At 52.6% G+C, this 16,945-nt stretch overlaps 1 long non-coding RNA gene across 1 annotated transcript in view; it reads left to right on the top strand.

The window, feature by feature from the left end:
- The first annotated feature begins 5,286 nt into the window (after positions 1 to 5,286).
- The window catches only part of LOC122679662, a 149,528-nt gene continuing 137,869 nt past the window's right edge, over positions 5,287 to 16,945 (top strand). The window contains exon 1 of the long non-coding RNA XR_006336471.1: positions 5,287 to 5,681. This is a non-coding gene — a long non-coding RNA (uncharacterized LOC122679662). The remainder of the gene's footprint in view (positions 5,682 to 16,945) is intronic.

Genomic DNA, 16,945 nt, shown 5'->3' with positions numbered 1-16,945 from the left:
TCCAGATAAGAACACTGGAGTGGGTTGCCGTTCCCTTCTCCAGGGGATCTTCCTGACCCAGGGATCGAACCTGGGTCTCCTGCACTGCAGGCGGATCCCTCACCATCTGAGCCACTGGGGAAGCCCATTTTTGTGTTGGGGGATAGCCGACTAACCATGCTGTGATAGTTTCAGGTGAGCAGCGAAGGGATGTACTTGGACCCATTCTCCTCCACCTCCCGTCCCATCCAGGCTGCCCTGTAGCACTGCGCAGAGCTCCTCGTGAGGCTGGGGTTTTAGAAAGATGCTCTCTTGGTGTTGGATAGGACGTCGAGGCAGGCTGTGTCTCAGTTTTCTTCAGCGTGTTCCCTACCAGGTGGGTTGGCTGTTGGAAATACCTAGTGGGGAGGGGTTGTCAAGGACCATATGACCTATCTGGGCCTGATGGAGGCAGAGGCTGAGAGGAGAGAGACTCAGGCGGCAAGAGAATTGGGCCGGGGGCTGTTTTCTTGTGGGGGCAATTCCGTGTCAAATTCCATGTCACCCGGCCAGAGGGGATTATTTGTGAAGTGTTCCCCTGAGCGCCCTCCCTGGGGCAGGGTCAGCTGGAAGGCAGCAAGGCATGAAAAGACACGGCAGGGAAACCTGGAAGGGTCCGTTCCCAGGCCTGAGGGGCTGGTTCTATGTCTTCAGTATTCGAGCAAACGTGCTTTCACAGGAAGCATTAAAAAAGGTGTTGGTTAACTTTTTAAAAACTTATTTATTTGGCTGTGCCAGGTCTTAGTTGTGGTATGTGGGGTCTAGGTCCCTGACCAGGGATGGGACCTGGGCCCCTTGCATCGGGAGCTCAGAGTCTTAGCCACTGGACCATCAGGGAAGTCCGCTAGTAAACTCTTTATTGAGGCTGCGTGCATTAAAAAGCACACGTATCGTAAGTATATAAAACAGCTTGATAAGACATGCAGTGGGCATTACTGAGAAGCCCCCTCCTGACCACTTCCCATCACTGACGGTCCCTTTCCCCCTCACTCAGGTAGACTTTGTCCTCACTTCTAGCAGCGTCGATTAGGTTGACATGTTTATGGTTTTAATATAGATAACATCACAATGCATTCCCTTGTGTCTGGATTCTTTCACTCAAAATTACATTTGTGAGATGTATTCACAGGCTGTGTGTGGTTGTAGATCATTCTCATGACTTTGTAATATTCCTCTGTGTGTATACATGCGTGTGTGTGTGTGTGCGTGTGCATGTGTGTGTACGTGTGTGTTTAGAATCCATTTGCCTAGTGGCAGGCATTTGGGTAGTTTCCAGTGTGCATGGCTGTTCTGAGCGGTACTGCCATGATATCTGACGGCTTATCTTTCGGTGAACACCTACCCATTTCTGTGAGTTTATGCTTAAGCATGGAATATGTAAAGCATATACTCAGCTCTAGTGGATTATGCAAGACAGCTTCCCAAAGTGGTTGTCTGTCTTTCTTCGGAATGTCTGTGCACCAGCTTGTATGAAAATTCCACTTCCTCATTAAGGCCAATCCTGGGTATTACCTGTCTCTTTTATTTTGGCCAGTCTGTTACAAAAAGAGGAAATGACCTGCAAGGACTCACCTGGCAGAGGAAATGCAAATGCTCACCGGGAGAGGAGGGCTGCTGTGTGTGATGGTCTTAGAAGCCAGGGTATGCAGCACCCCACATCCTGCAGTCTTGCCCGTGGAGGCTGGTGGGGCTCTCTTCTCACGAGAACATCAGTGTTGCCCCTGCCCCATGTCAGGGACCACGGCTCGGCTGCAGTAATACCCAGCAGACCATGCATAACTCTTCCCCAGGTGACAGAGCTCTAATGCACCTGACCCCAACAAAACAAACTTGGCTTCAGATTTGCCTGTGGGCCTCAGTAAATATTTAACAGACTGTGTCCCCCCCTTTTCTTGCCTGCCATTAACTGGGGCTAGTGCCGTAAATCCCTGTTTCCCTTCCTGCCATAAGCAGCCCGTTAGCTGATGAGACTCCGGTCCTGACTTTCTGGTGCAATGCCACTCCTGGGCTGGCAGCTCTTGGTAGTTTTGCTGTGGAAACCGAGGAGGAAAGATGGGTGAGTGGGAGGGGTCCTGTGACAGACCGGCCTTGGCTTGACGGTGGCCACTCCCTTTGATGCATGATATAAGGGCTGACCTTGAGCTGTTTGTGTGTGCCTGCAAACATGCTGATTTGTGTTGATTCTTTCATGTCAGCATCACAAAATTTTCATGAAGTAAGTAGTTGTGGTTTATTCCCATTTTACAGAGGAGGAAACCAAAGGTTAAAAATATTTCCCCAGAATAACACAGCTAGTAAGTTTGGTAACTTGACCTCAAACTCTAATGTTTAAACCTCTCTCCTGTACTTTTGTGCTGTGTGTGCTAAGCTGCTAAGTCGTGTCCCTCTGTGCAACCCCATGAACTGTAGCCCACCAGGCTCCTCTGTCCATGGATTTCCCAGGCAAGGATACTGTAGCAGGTTGCCATTTCCTCCACCAGGGGATCTTCCTGACCTAGGGATTGAACCCACATCTCTTGCATTGGCAGATGGATTCTTTACCACTGAGCCACCTGGGAAGCCACTTAAGTTTTGTCATAGGGGCTGATATTTAGACCTGTCAGCTTCCTTTTGAGTCCATCTTTCTCTTGGGTCTAAAAGTTGTGTCAGGTAGGTTTACATGGAACAAGAGGAGCTCACTCTGACTCCTGGTCACTGGGGACGGCTTAAGGCTGAGCGTGGATGCCCTTTGTCATGGTCATGACGACAGATGGAAAAATGACCCTTAAAGATGCCCATCATGTCCTAGTCTCCAGAACCTGTGATTGTGTTACTTACATGTCACAAGGGACTTTGCACATAAGATTAAGGCTCAGGGCCCTGAGACAGATTATCTTGCATCATCTGAAAGGACCTAGTGTAATCTCCTTAAAAGTGGAGGAGGGAGGCAGAAGAGTCAGAGGAGATGAGATGATGGAAACAGGGTCTGAGAGATGCTGTGATGGAGGCAGATGGAGGAAGGGGCCACTAGCTGAGGAACGTGGGCGTCCTTTAGAAGCTGAAAGAGACAAGGAAACGGATTCTTCTTAGAACCTTCAGAAAGGAACATAAGGTACCAGCACCTTCATTTTTATCTTAGTGAGACCTGTGTTGGGCTTTTGGCCTCCAGAACTGTTAGCTCATGGATTGTGTTGTTTCACACCACTAAGTAATGGAAAGTCTGAATTACAGCAGTCATTGCTGTTGATCATAATTGGTGTAATGGTCAAGCTCATGGGCTTTGGAGTCAGGCTGCCTGACTTCAGATCCTTGTTTTGTGATTTTTCTAGCTGTGTGACCTTGGGCAAGTGGCTTAAGCTGTCTGGCTGGGCCTCAGCGTTTTCATCTTTAAAGTCAGATAAGAGTGTTCTATAACACATGGTGTGATGGTGAGGATTAAATGGGAATTCCATGCATATGAAGAGCTTCGCTGGTGGCTCAGTGGTAGAGAACCCGCCTGCCAGTGCAGGAGATGTGGGTGGATCCCTGGGTCAGCAAGATCCCCTGGAGAAGGAAATAGCAATCCACTCCAGTGTTCTTGCCTGGAGAATTCCACAGACAAGAGGAGCCTGGCGGGCTCCAGTCCGTGGGGTGCAAAAGAGTCGGACACGACTTAGTGACTCGATGACAACAACAGCAATGCATGTGAATTGCCTGGAAATAGGCTTTACCCGTGGGTCAGGGTGCAGGTTAGGAAGACAGATTGTCTGGCCTCAGATTCAGGTTCTACTCTTTCTAGGTGTTTATGACCCTGTTTCCTCATCTGGAAAATAAAGGCAGGAGTCCCAGGGAGGTTGGGGATGGGGGCCAGAGCTTGAAGCAAGGTGATTAACTGCTCTTCCACAAGGGCAGTTATTGTTATCATCGGTGGGCTGCTGGCTTTTGGGCCCCAAACCCTAAGCATTGTGGATCTGTCTATCAGTTATCTTTAGAGTAATTTGAATATGCTGGGTTGAAGTCCTCTTGGTCTCCCCTTATAGCTAGAACAGTACTGGGTACCTAGTAGGTGCTCGGTAGTTGCTGAATGAATGAAAAAAAAAAAGAAGAGGCCCCAAGCTCTGCTCTGAAGAGGCTCACAGTGCAGGACAAGGCCTGGAAGGATGTCAGGGCTTTGTGGTTATCTTTAAAATGAAACAAAACAGAGAACTACTTCCTACCAGCTGACCCCACACCCCCTCAGCTGGGACCTCTGGGCCCTGCAGGGGAGCCCAGGGCTGTGTGCCAGGCCTGCCCCTGCTGGTAAGTCCCCAAGCGGGCTACCTAACCCTTCTGGTATTTATTGTCCTCCTCTTTATAGTGGGCATACCTCAGCCCCCCTGCTATCCTTGGGTAGTTCCTAAGGAGGAACCCTAAGCAGTGAAACCCCGTTCCCTTTGCGAGAGGGCTTTGGTGCTGGTGGGAGGTGACACTCCCCGCCCTCACCCGTATTTAAGTGTCAGAGCTACAGGGCATTATTTTTAGTGAGTTTCCTTCTCTGTGCACGTGTGTGTATGTTAGTTGCTCAGTCGTTTCTGACTCTTTGTGACCCAGTGGGCTGTAGCTCACCAGGCTCCTCTGTCCATGGGATTCTCCAGGCAAGAATATCACAGTGGATTGCCATTCCCTTCACCAGGGGATCTTCCCAACCCAGAGATCGAACCCTGCAGGCAGATTCTTTACTGTCTGAGCCACCAAGGAAGCCCTTCCTCTCTGTCCATTTGGTCAAACATCAGGAAGGAAGAACAATTGCTGCTCTGGGTGCATGATTGTAACAAGATTTGTTTTTCTTCTTCTCATCCCCAGGCCTGATCTTTTGACCAGAAAGGAATTAAAAAGAAGGTCCCTCATGATGGCTGCATCTGTCAGCTGCAAGGAGCTTCCTTTAAGGATCTTCTGAGTCTTGTGGGTAAACTGGAGGAGTTGGTGATGGACAGGGAGGCCTGGCGTGCTGCAGTCCATGGGGTCGCAAAGAGTAGGACACGACTGAGTGACTGAACTGAACTGAACTGAGTCTTGTGGATATACAGCGATACTCAGCCACCTGCATGGGGACTGATGCTGGTGGAAGCAGGCTCTCCAGGGACACACACCGGCCACATTTCTGGATGCTCATGGTGGTTTTAGGAGGGCCCTGGCTGAGCACCTTGTGGATTCCTGCAGCCTGGATGAAGATGTGAGACAGAGGACCGACACTTCCTGCCTTTCTCACTGACGGGGATGTTCGGTTGGAGCTCTGCCAGCTCCCCCAGGGGCTGCCTCTGAAACGTAAGACCCACCTCCTCCTTGTGTAGGCATCTTCCGCGTGTTCAGTCCAGCACCCACCTGGGCTTCCGGTGCCGCCGCCTGGCTGGCGGGAGAGGTCACCATCATGCAGCCGGCTCTATTCTTATAGCCGGGAACCAGGAGCCATGTGTCAGCTGGGTGCCTTGGAGCCAGAGGATCCTGGGCTGGGATCCGTAACCCACATCCACCCAGTGACTCGGGGACACAGTGACTGCTGGGTTCCTTGCTCCCCTCTCCTCAGGGGGGGTGACATGTCATCGTCCTTCGTAGGATCGGTGTTGAGGATCCCAGAACACTTGTGTGTGTGTGGCTAGCCAGCATCGTGCCCGGCACACAGCTGATGCCCAGCCCGCAGTGGGAGTGTTCCTCGTGGTTGGAAAGAGGTTGTTGCTCAGGCTTTGGAAACCTTTCTGATCACGGCTGGGGGGTGGCCGTGCTGGCCTTTTAACTAGGCACTGCTGGCTGGCGTGGACAGTTGATCAAAGGTCCCAGTCCCCAGAGCCTATGGGAGGGCTGAGTGCCCGGCTGGCAGCAGGCGAGGGAAGGGAGCCTTGTGTCCGTGTGAGGGAGGCGGACCAGACAACACAGGGTTCTGGGTGGTTCTGCAGCTGACAGGCTGTCCGGACCGGGCAGCTGTGACGTTGATGACTCCAAGGGATGTTGCCCAAGCGTTGGGCTGCCCAGAGGAGAGTGGCAGCTCTAACAGCCAGTGTCCCGTGTGTTCAGGTCACCTGGGGCCGCCTGGCACTTGCCTGCAGAGAAGGCATGTGGGGCGGGGCCGGGGGTTCCGTTTTGGTTGGGTTCCCGGTTCTGCTCACGCCCTGCGGCACTTCTCAGCTTTCCCTGACCTTCTCATGGAAATGACGTCCCTCTGGTCACTGCCCACTGTCCCGGCCCACAGCTCCTCCCTGTGTCGAAATATTATATCCGTCTATGCAAGGTGTTTGATTTCTTGTCCTCCTCCCATCCTCGGAAGTTGTCCGAGGTCGAGAGGCATGTGTACCTTGCTCACAGCTAAACACACGCGGGCCCCTTATTCACTGCGTCGGAGTTGATTGGATCAGATCTGTCTCGGTGCTTTGCTTTCAGCTTCTGTGAAAAGGACAGACGGAAGGGAGACACGGTTTTTGAGCATCTGCAGAACTTAACCAGCCCAACAGTTCCACTGGGTGGGCAGTGATGTGCCCAGTTCACAGCTTAGAACTTTGCCCAAGGTTATTTATTCCAGAGAAAGCAGAGGAGGAGGGTGTGTGTGCGTGTGGCATTGCCTGCGATGGAATACTCTTGGAGTCCCTAGGTCCTCTTTGTCATCTGGAGAGCCAGACTATAAGTATGAACTCTGTGCCCCCCAGGGAGGAGGCTCCTGGTCCCCTGGGACTAGGTGTGGTGGGAACTCAGTGCAGCCCCGGAGGTCTGCTGGGAGGAAAGGACAACACAGCCTGACAGGTGCTCTGCTCACTGCTGCCCATGGCCAGGGGGGGCAGGGGGAGGTGTCACCCTGGGAGGGGGCTCTTGAGGGCCTAGGGGGCCTTGGAGGCTTGGGAGACTTGGCTGGTCTCGCAGTGGCCATCAGAGCTGCCCGGGGGATGCGAGGTGAGTGTGGACACCAAGGCACAACCCTGGCCCTTCCGCTCCCACCCGCACACCTCCTCGCGTCTCTGCGGCCATCTCCCCCCGCTCTCCCGCTGCAGAGCAGCGCCCTCTCTTATCACACGGCCCGCAGCCCTGCTTCTTTCTCCTTTTATCAGCGGCTCCCTAGAACAACCCCATTGTGGTGGTCTGGGGTTATCTCAGGCTCCTCCCAGGAGGGGGTGGGTGGGCTCGGGCACCCGAAGGCTCGGAACGGTCGCGGCGAGAAGTAAGGTGCCCGTTCCCCTCCCCTCTGGCTACTCTGAGCAGATGCCCCGTGTCTGCAGGATTGTTGCACGCCGTGGGCACGGATGTCCGAATAATCACAAGACATGTCCTGTGCAGGGCACGTGGCAGACCTTACTCCATTCCAGCCCCAGACCAGACCTGCGGGGTTGGCACCGCAGCGGTTGATTTTGGTACCCGAGTAGCTGGGGGCCCAGACTAGCGAAGGAGGTTCTCCCCAGGCTCCACAGGCGGCCCCAGAACACAGTTGTCACTGATGGCGGAGCCTCGGGGCCGTCTGCTTGGGACTGAGCGACACAGCTCCTGCTCCCTTCTGGGCCCCCCTGCCAGCGACCGTGTGACCTCGGGCAGATCCCCTCTCTTCTCTGGGCCTTGCTGCCCTCGTGGGTAGGGAAAGGTCTGATTTCTCTTCTAGCCTGAGCGCAAAGGCAGCGGCACTTAGTCTGGGATGACAGGAGTCAGCCAGGAGGCTGCTGGGCGGGCCAGCCGCCGTGGGCCCGGAGCACCAGGCACGCGGTGGAGGGGCTGGTGGGCCCGGCAGCGGTGGTGGTGCTGCTGCTGCCCCCAGAGCTGCCATTTCCGGGTCCACGTCGACTCGTCCAGTTTCTCCTTTGCGATCGAGTGGCCGCTTCGTGTTTCTGCTTGGCCTGATCTAGATCCCCTGGAGGAGGGCATGGCAACACACTCCAGTATTGTTGCCTGGAGAATCCCATGGACAGAGGAGCCTGGCAGGCTACGGTCCATAGGGTCGCAAAGAGTCGGACATGACTGAAGAGACTTGGCTTGCACGCGCACAGTCTCCTCATCGCACAGTCTGTCTTTCGCTGCTTGGAAGAACCTGTTTCTGTTTGAGCCCTCTTACCCCAGGCTGCTGCTAGAGCAGGCCTGACTTTTTTTTTTTTTTTTCAAATTTACTTAACTGATAGGCCCCTGTGAGGATTGGAGTCGAGGGAGAGGGTCTAGGGGATACAGCGCTGCCCCCTACATCCACAGACACCCCAGCCGGCATTCCTGGACATGGCTTAGTGACCTGCACCTGCTCCCCCATAGCAGGGCTGGCCTGGGCCCCTGGGGTCTGCACAAGCTGAGTGTAGACCAGTCCCAGTGAACAGCCATGGGGTTGCTTAGTGTTCATCAACGCCTGATCAGTCTTCCAACCCGGGGAAGTGGGTGGCACCCCACCTTTACACGTGAAGAAACTGAGGTTCAGAGAGACCCAGAGAACTGCCAAGCTTGTCTCAGGAGAGTGGAGAAGCTGGTGTGCACCCTCTGATATGTCAGCTTTCCGCCTTCCTGCTTCTGCTAGGCTGGTGGTTCTCATGCATGCAGTGAAGTGTACAAGATGCCTCTAGCTTACATGGGGGGCAGACTTTTAGAAAAACCGTTTTATGTTTATTTTCATTTGAATTAGAAAAAGAACATGCCTGTGATTTTGCAGATATTACTGCTTAAGACGTATTAATAGTTAGGGAAGTTGGAAAAAGGTCGGTTTGGCAAAAAGGTGGCAACACCTGGATGCGGCCCTCCTGCAGGGGGCTCGGTTCGGAGCACACGTCCTTGCTTCCACTGGTGGCACTTGGGCTGTGTGACTCCGACCACGTCACGGGAGATGAGGGGTCCCCCAGACTGATCGAGTGGCTCTGTGTCCCACCTCATGCCAGCTCTGATGTTCAGTCCACCGTGATCCTCCCTAAATCCAGAAGATTCATGATGAAGCGATTGCACAGCTCAGTCTGAAGCTAGACTGAAAACAAAAGGAATCTTGAATGATAGTGCTGTAGAATCCTATAATTCTGCTTGAATTGACGTCTCTGCCAACTGTATTCTACTTATTGAGCACCAAAGTTTGCAGATCAGCTCCTGTATTACTTTCTGGGATTGGATTATGAAATAGTAAATATTGCTACATGCAAATCAGTCGATGATTCATTCATTCATTTTTTTTTCCCCATTCATTTCTCCTCAGTAAATAGGGGATAGTATAACCTACCCTGTGGGTTTATTGTGAGAATTAAATAAGAGACTATATTGAAGGGATTACTTCAGTGCCTGACGTATGATCAGCACTCAGGGGTTCTTAGTTATTTTTAAACCAAGTGTTAAAATGGAATTAGAAGATCAAAACATACAGACCTATGGAAATAAAGACCATTGAGGATTCATGAGTTACTAACGTTGAACATTACATTTAGTTCTGACTTCCTGGTTAGCGCAACATACAGAGTCTAAATCAGGGTTTGGCAAATCTTTGTTCCAAGGGCTGGGTAGTAAATATTTTAGGCTTTGTGGGCCGTATGGTTCTGTCATTGCTAGTCAGTTCTGCCTTTGTGTCTGGAAAGCAGCCATAGTATGTAAATGAAGGGGCATGGCTGTGTCCCCATAAAACTTTATTTATAAGAACTGGCAATGCGCCTGCAGGCTATAGTTTGCCCCTTGGTCTCAGTGAAAGAAACTTGTTTGTTTTTGAAAAGGAGAGACTCCTCTTGGATCATAAACACTGAGAAAATGTTGTTACAAGATGTAGTCTTTGTATGAGGCTTGTTAAGCAGCATATGGATGATGGGGTTTTCACTGGGGTTGTAGGGAAGATACGAAAGAACTTCACATTCTGGGTTCTCCTCCTGTGTGGATAGCAGATGTTTGTTGAGGGCTTACTGTGTCCCAGCCTCTGAGGCTGACCCATAATAAAACCCACAGACACGTGCATTTTGGTAGGGAGTGCTGTGTTAGCAAGGGACCATCTTGGTGGCTCTTTCGGATGTCTTTTTTTTTTTTCCCATGAGCTCTTTAATGCTTTGTTCTGGAAAACATCAAAGCTGTACAAAAGTCAGGTATCATGAATAGGGTGTCATTTCAGAGGAGTGTTTTCAGTGTTGGATGCCCTGTCCAATCCTGGAATTCCACACGGTCCTCAATGCTAATTTGAGTGGCAGGCCCAGCCCCCAGGTTCCTGCTTCTTAGGGTGGCGGGGAGCAGCTGGGACATTCTTGCCCTCTTTTGGCTATGCACTGCAGTTTTTGGAAGACTATGGTTTTGGAGCAAAACACAGCCAGGTTGTGAAGCTTTGCTGTTTCACAGCTGTGTGACCTTGCTGTGGCTCCTAAGCCTCTCTGAGTCTCTCTTTCGTCATCCGCAAAGTCAGAACCATCACGCCTCAGAATCTCTACTTCTTTCCAGAGTTTTTGCTCTTTCAGTGTCAGTTCTTCCCCGTGGGAGGACAGAGGCTGCTGGCCTCACCCCTCTCTCCTCCCAGGAAACCGGCTCCTGGCTTTTTCAGCTGGAGCCTGGGGTGTGAGAATGGCCATGCCCTCCTCCTGGGTGAGTGTTTAGTGTAAAAAGGCTTGAGAAAACACTGGCCTGCAGAATTCCGAAGTTAATGAAGGGGGCAGATTCCAGGAGGGTCTCTGTTTGACCTCTCACCCTTTCCCCAACACCCTGTTATCCCTGAGTGCGTTCAGAGGCAATGGAAGGTTTATAGCCGCTGCACAAAAGAGCTCTCACGCCGTGGGGCAGGACTGTGGCCTTGGCCCCTGGAAAGCAGGGTCAGGGCGTGTGAGTTTGAGCCTCTTCCCTGGTTAACCTGGTTAATGAGAAAGGCTTTGGGAGTAACCCAACAGGGCAAGAAAGGCCATGGTGAGGGGGAAGAGGGGCAGATTTGAAAAAGTTCAGGAATGATATTTAATTTCTCCAAAGGGGGACCTTAAAATAAAAAGCGGAGCTTTATTTTTCATTATTCTGACATTAGAACCCATGCAGTCTATTCACTTAGGACTACTGGGGTAGGATAAAGAGAACAGGGTTTTTTTTTTATTTTATTTTATTTATTTTTTTTTAATAAAAAATGTATTTAAAAAATTTTATATTGGAGTATAGATAATTAACAATATTGTGATAGTTTCAACTGGACAGCGAAGGGCCCCAGCCATACATATATACATGTATTCATTCTCCCCAAATGCCCCCCAACTATCCCTTCCCCATGAGTAAAAGAACAGGCTTCTGTGGGTAGTTGCAGTTTCGGGAGCTGTTCTCTACTTCTGCTTTTGAGAACTTTCTGAGAAAAGGCTTCAGAGGCCGGAGCTGGGCAGTGATGTGCCATAGCTTAGGTGTCAGAGGCCAGAGTCCCGCTCTGCCTGCGTCTGCAGCCCCGGGACTTGGGTGACTGCTGTGGGCCCGCAGGATCTTCAGGGTCTTGGCTGTGCACTTGTTTTCCCATCCCCGGGTGTCCTCTCTTCCCACCTGTTGCCTTGCTGGCACTCATGGTGGTGGGGAAAGCTTGGTCCCCCTGCTTGGTCTTGTAAAAGTGTCAGCCATGCTAATAGCTGGTTGTGCAGTGGGTCTTTCCCTCCCGTCTACCTGTCTGCTACTCTCCATGACTCCGCATGGGCTCGGCCTTTCTGGGGAGAGGGGCTCGGCTCCACCTAACTACCAGGAACTGCCCTGACCCTCCCCTCCTGCCGCTGTGGAGGCTTATCTGGCTATAGCCCAGAGCAGCTGCTCCCGGTGAGGTCTCTGAGTCACTCTGAGTTTCAAGACTGGGTTTAGCAGGTAGTCGAGGACATAAACAAATAAACATTAGCCAGGACAAGCTTCCAGGCCTCTGCTCAGTCAGGGGCCCTGGAAGCTTCTTGTTGCATGTCCGGGGAATATGAGAATGGCCCTGATGGAGACATGCTCCAGGGGAATGATGGGGGCATGTTAGAGAACCTGGCGTTTGCTGGCTGTGTGGCCTTGGGTAGGATGCTCTGCCTCTCTGTGCCTTCCTCGCCTCCTCTGGGAAGCTGGTTATCATGAAAATGAGATGACCTGAGTTGTAAAACCTGGCCGGGGGTTAGTCCCCTGCCCCGACCTCAGATTCCCACACAGAGAAAATCCTGGACATATGACAGCTTTGCGAGGCTTTTGAGACTGCCCTGTTTTCCGTGCCATTCTTGGGACTTCTCTGAGGCTCCAGCTCCTCATCTTTCAATGAGGGGGCGTTCCTTGCTCTGTGCCCCTCGCGCGCTTGTCGAGAGGACCCATGAGTCACCTCTGGGAAGGTGCCCGAGAGCTGGGCAGCCTGGCCGTGTCTGGCTGTGCTTTTCATGCCGGCTCCCCTGGGAAGGAGCGTGGCAGGGGCGGAGGTGACTGGGTCCAGCACCTTCCTTAGGGCTCAGGCCAGGCGGCTCTGGACCACCGTGTGCTCAGGACACAGGCAGCCCCGCCTCCCTTTAAAGTAGTGGAGCCCTGGGGGTCCTGTGGGTGCCTCCAGCTCCCACTCTCCTCCGTCCTTCTCAGGGACTTGCTGGACTTCAGAATCTGCTGAGTTTGGGGGTTTCTTTGTATCACGTGAATCATCCAGGTCTGAAACGCAAAAGGAGAAGCCACAAAGGACCGCTGCATCATGGCCCTGTCCCCACCCCCAGGATTAACCAGTGGTAAACAAGGAGGCATGTTTGCTTTGAATCCTTGCTTTTGTAGATATTAAGAGAAAACTAGAGATAAAGTGGATGTTGGTGGGGACTCTTCTTCCGTTCTGTTTCCTTCCCTTCATAGAAGTCCTACTCTTCTGAACTTGGGCTATGAGAGGTCACCTTCTTGTGCATGCGTGCTTGGTCATCTTAGTTGTATCTGACTCTTTGGGACCCCGTGGACTGTAGCCCACCAGGCTTCTCTGTCTGTGGGCTTCTCCAGGCAAGAATACTGGAGTGGGTTGCCATGCCCTCCTCTATCACCTTCTTATACTTGGATTACAAACCTATTTGGAGGGCATTTGGAGGCACATTTTGTATATTTGAAATTCTCGTGGAAGTGGCTTAAAAGTAGGGTGTGATGGCTGCAGTCTGCAGAAGATGGAGTTTTCCTGATGCTCCTGTGGTTCAGTGTGTGGGTCTTGTTCCCAAACAGTTCTGTCAAGTGGTTAGATCTGGCTTGGTAGGCATAGCGGGTGTCCGTGTGTAGACATTGATGGAACAGTGCTTGCATGTTTGTTACCCTTTATTGTCACCATGTGCCAAGACTGAAATAATCCTCCCACACCCAGAAGGTAGAAATGCTTTCTGAGTCTCACGTTATAGGTGTGAGCGTGGAGGCTGGTGTTCAGACACCCAGCGAGTAAGGCTGCAGCTGGGATTCTAAGTTTTCCCCGGATCCTGTTCCCTAGGCTGCCTGCTCCCTGCCCCAGAAATGTCAGATTGCATTGCGGGAAAAGTCAGGACTCAGGTCCCAGATGGACAGAGGGGGCCCTGCGGGGGCCCTGGCTCTCTGTGCCTGATGGAAGTGACACTTGCCTGCTCTATTTGCAATCCCAGGTTCTCCCCACTACCGTGTCTCCGGAAGTCATGACCCACCGGCCGGCCGGCACTCGGGGAGGACAGCACAGGAAGCTGTACCCAGCTCTGCTGGTCTGCCTGCCGGGTGCCTGTCAGCCCGGCTACCACAAGGGAGGGGGCGGAGTGGGCAGGATGGGTGGGGAGGGGAAAAAAAAAACAAAAAATCTACAGCAAGCAAACAATTTAGGTCGTGCAGTGGACAGACCCCTGGATTGTTGTGAGATGACTCAATGACCAGACTGGGGTCAGGAAGCCTGGGCTGCAGAAAGATAATGTGAAATCTTTGTGGATTTTTTCCGGGAGTTCTTGCCCTTTTAAAGGATTTTGTTTTCTGCGTTATCACCCTGGGGATCCTGGCTTTGGGGTTTTCTAAGGCAGGGGTTTATGGAGAATGCGAGGAGGCAGGATGGGGCAGGGCAGGGGAGGGGTACAGACCGAAGAAGGGGAAGAGGAAGATGGGGCTGGAATGGTCACATTCCCCGTCCAGTTCCTTCCCGATTCAGTTTCTCTCCCAGGAACAAGAGGCCAATTCACGTGGCTCCAGTGGCCTCACTGGCCTGGAGTTGAGCCCATGCCTTCCAGTGACTAAGGAGGAAATGCCATTCCACTTATCCCGCGGGCCCTGCATCCCCAGGCCATTCTCTATCGTCGCTTTGTGACTGCCTCATCTTTTTGGCATTTGCCTCTTTGGTTTCTTTTTCTGGGTAATACGCTGAGGTTATGTGGACTATAATTCCACAAAGCCCCACCAGATTTCCGTCTTCCACACACAGTTGCTTTCGGGTGACCTGGGCTTCTTGTGTTAAAGACGGTCGGCACCTCTCCCCACCCCCACTGGTCTTGGCTCTTCACCCTGCTGGGGGCTCTGCAAAGCCTCCTGGCTTTCCCGGCAGAGCCAGGGGGCTCTGTCCTCTGTGGTCTGAGTCTCTGTGCTCTGTAGTCTGGGGTGCTTCTGCCGCATGGGTCCCTCTCTGCTGGGAGCCCAGGAGCATTGCTGGTGGGAGGGCAAGGCTTTGGCTCACCTAGTATTCAAAGCCCTCCACGTCTGGCTGGTTCATGTTTGCTGATGAATGCCAACCTCTCCAGACCCAGCTGCGACTTTTTCAAATTAAAGGGGATGGGATCCTGCACATTTCCCTATGTGCCCTGGGCAGATAATCACTGGTTAAAAGTGGGTATCTGCTGTGTTCTCAGGGTCAATCCTAGAAAGACATGCCTCCCCTTCACTAAATCAGAGGAAGCAACAGGAAAGCAGTGTGTGTGTGTGTGTGTGTGTGTGTGTGTGTGTGTGTGTGTGTGTGTGTGTGTGTGTGTGTGTGTGCGCGCGCGCGCGCTCAGTTGTGTTCAGCTCTTTGCGACCCCATGAACTAACTGTAGCCTGCCAAGGTCCTCTGTTCGTGGGATTTTCCAGGCAAGAATACTGGAGTGGGTTGCCATATCCTACTCCAGGGGATCTTCCTGACCCAGGGATAGAACCCGGGTCTCTTGTGTCTCCTGCATTGGCAGGGAGATTCTTTACCACTTGAGCCACCTGGGAAGCCCCTTGAAAATAGTATAAAAGGTGTTTAATAAAATGATGTGACTTAGAGTGAGGAGGCCTGCATTGTTACTTATGAGTAGGTGACCCTAGACTGAGCATTTCTCCAAGCCTCAGTTTCCCCACCTGCAAAATGGGAGCAGTATTAGAGCTACTCTTCCCCCACCCCGCACTGCCACACCCCCAACACACACACACACACTTGGAGGATGGCTTCCTGAGCTGGCACATGCATGTTTAGTACAAGGAGGGAGCTCTCTGGAAAGTGACCCCTGGACACTTTTTTTCATATATGAGCTCAGTGGGCGGGATGGACCTTTCAGAACCACCAGGGCTTTGCTAGGGGGCCTGGTGTGCTGGGCAGGTATAGGGACCTGGGAGTGCGGAGGCCTGCATGTTGGAAAGCCGGGCAGTGGGCAGCCCCTGCAGAGACACGGGGGCTGCCCTCCTGAGGCAGTGACCAGCCACGTGAAGTGGAGGATTCTGAGGAGCTGTTTGGCCAGAGGATTTTGGAAGCAGACAGAAGATTGCTGGCACATCAGACCTGCAGGGGCCACGGTGGTCCTCGAGGGTGGGATTCTCTGTGTGCCTGCAGTGCAAGAGTATGTGGGGAGTCTTCCTCACTGGGGGGAGGGTGGGGAGGTGCAGGGGCGCTCAGCCCCGAGGGCTCCACGCATCATGTCCAGCTTCAGGTTGGCTCTGCTCCACTGGGGTCAGAGGAACAGGTACGGGTGTCCCAGCTGTGTGGAGGGGTGTCGGGGGCGGGGGGAGAAGGATTGGGGGGATGGGGGCCGGCAGGGGGTGGGTGAATGGTGTGGAGTGATGAGGATGTGCTTGGCAGGGTGGCGCTTTGGAAAGCTTGTCTGTTTCTTAGCCCATTTCCTGCTCTGTTGTCTGGGCCCCTCTGAGCTTTGGCGTCCTGATCTTCAGACTGATGGTGGGGAGCTCCGTTTTGTGGGTAAGTGGGAAATCCTGACCTGAAATGGGATGGAATGTAGGAAACCAGCTGATCCCTCCCTCTTTTCTTAACTCTTCTCGGTCGCTTGACACTCCATGAAGCCGGTACCAGTCAGATCAGCAACATTGAATGACTTCCTGATCAGAGCTGATGTTCATCCAGTGTTTATGAAGTCCTGGGCAATGTGAAGCAGATCTCATCTGTTATATGATTTAATTCCTGCCATCATTCCAGGATTATAGTGCCATAATTGGCCCCTCTTTACAGATGACTAAAACTGAGGCTCAGAGAGGTTGAGTACAGTGTCTGAAGGCACGCAGCTAAAAAGTGGCTGCATTGGTATCCCAGCCGCAGCAGTCTGGTTCCAGAGCTTGTGCTAGTAACCACTGTACTTAGCCTTCCAGGAGGAGGGAGGAACTCGTGTGTGTGTGTTTGTGGAGGAGGGCAGTAGACGTCATTGTAAGGTATTCCTATGTTAAGATATTAGTGGGCCAGGCTTGCTTGCAGAATCTCTGACAAAGAAACCACAGAAGATGGTTCTGGAAGGGCTGGGGATGTGGGCTTTACCCAATAGTTTGTCAGTCTCAGGACCTGTGTTGGGAGGCTCTGGGGGAGGCCGGGCCTATGGACACCCACCCGCTTCTCCACCTGCTCTTTACCACGCGAGATGCAGAGGAGGCCTGAACCATCTGACCTCCCTCCCTGGTCTCCACTTCTGCCCAGCTCCTCTAAGGAACTTCTCCTTCTGGTTGACAGCCGGGGTCCTTTGTTCCAGACGTTACTTTTTTGGATCTGTGTTAGTTGAGTGGATCCAAGTGCACCTGTAATTGAGGACCCCCCACCAGGCGTGCTGCTTCCTGCTGGAGTGCCCTGGACCCCCACAGCAGAGCACTGTGGCCATGCTCCCAGCTCCCAAGTCTAGCCCCCTGGCCTAGCAGAGGCTCCACAGAGCCCAGCCCTGGGGTC

Source organism: Cervus elaphus, chromosome 21, assembly GCF_910594005.1.
Source record: "Cervus elaphus chromosome 21, mCerEla1.1, whole genome shotgun sequence".
NCBI classification, from domain to species: domain Eukaryota; kingdom Metazoa; phylum Chordata; class Mammalia; order Artiodactyla; family Cervidae; genus Cervus; species Cervus elaphus.
Note: the sequence above shows the minus strand (reverse complement) of the source record. Positions and strands in the feature narration are given on the sequence as shown.